The sequence below is a fragment of the Halyomorpha halys genome, unplaced genomic scaffold (assembly GCF_000696795.3).
Source record: "Halyomorpha halys isolate HHAL.00 unplaced genomic scaffold, Hhal_1.1 Scaffold274.1, whole genome shotgun sequence".
Classification (NCBI taxonomy): domain Eukaryota; kingdom Metazoa; phylum Arthropoda; class Insecta; order Hemiptera; family Pentatomidae; genus Halyomorpha; species Halyomorpha halys.
Window position 1 is genome coordinate 224,819 of NW_027104649.1, and position 1,450 is coordinate 226,268.

Here is a 1,450-nt window from a genome sequence, read left to right on the forward strand (position 1 = left end):
ATTACTCTCAAGTTCGGAAGAAAGTGAAGTAGAAATAAATGAACAAAATGTTGCGAATGATTGATCTGTTTGGTAACCGATGCAAGTAGGTGGCACACCTGGAAGAGCACAAGTTTTTATTTTTTGCTTTTGTAATAGAAATGCTTTTATTTCCTTCCTAACATCCATATTTCATACATTCAAGCATGAAACAAAGTCGGGTCATTTGACCCGCTATGGTAGAAATAGGTATATATTAAGTCTTGGTATGATTAGTGTTAATTATATACTTCAGTAAATGATTTGATTCATCACATGAACTCCACTTTTCAATTATTTTTCTTAGGTGTTTACGTATGCTCTTATTATTAAGCTAATTTTAATTTATAATTTTCCTAAAAATACTTACAAGACAAACGATCTTAACTTCTAATTCTTTACAAAAGACTAATTTACAAGACTATAAGGTCTACCTGGAAGTACGGAGTTGAATTTTGGGGCTTCACTAAGCCTTCGGATACCTCTGGTCCTTACAATCCAAAATCCTCAATGATCCTTACTATGTCAAAAATAAATTCATCCATAAAGACTTTTTTAATCACGAGAGATAGTTGACCGTGAATGACTTATACGAGGAGATGGTTTGCGGGTCAAATTGAGATGGGGGTACGGTCAAAATATAATAAAAATAATTTGAAATAAGCTATTTAATCGTGCCAACGTAATTTTAATATAGTTATTTTTTTTTTGTATAGTTTGTTTCTTAAATAGGGAAAAAGAAGGGAAGGAAAAGAAAAAAAAGTAAATTCATGTAAATTTAACTGATAATTCCGCCAATCATAAAGTCGATAAAGACTGCATCTCCCTGACATATTGACATATCTTAAACTTCATAAAATCCCCATAAAATTCTTCTTTTATCTACAGTTTGCATTTCAGAAGCCCACTTTCTTGTCATGTTTTTTATTTTTTAAATTCTCACTCCATATTGAATTGTATTACTTTATATTCTATATTTATAATCCATTCTTTTCCTTTTATATTTCTATATAATATTTTTAATTTATCTATCGATCTCCCCAACACTCGTATTCATATAATCATATGTTACTTCTGACTTAATTAATTTATTATTACTACATTAATTACTTTATTATTAATGTTTCTATTATATAATTTACATACCTTTATACCACTATCTATTTTGTACATTACCGGTGCCGTGAAGACGACGAAGAGTATGGGACCTAGTACTGATTAGGGATGGGATATCGATATCGATATTATCGAAATATCGATATTTTGTCTCCGATAGCCGATATTTTGATATCGATATCGAGTAACCGATAATATCGGAATATCTATATTCTCCTTCGATAATATCAAAATATCGGTTTAAAATAAAAAAAAATTAATGTAATATATCTTTAATCTTATATTCAGGAGGAAATATTCGTACCAAAATATAATA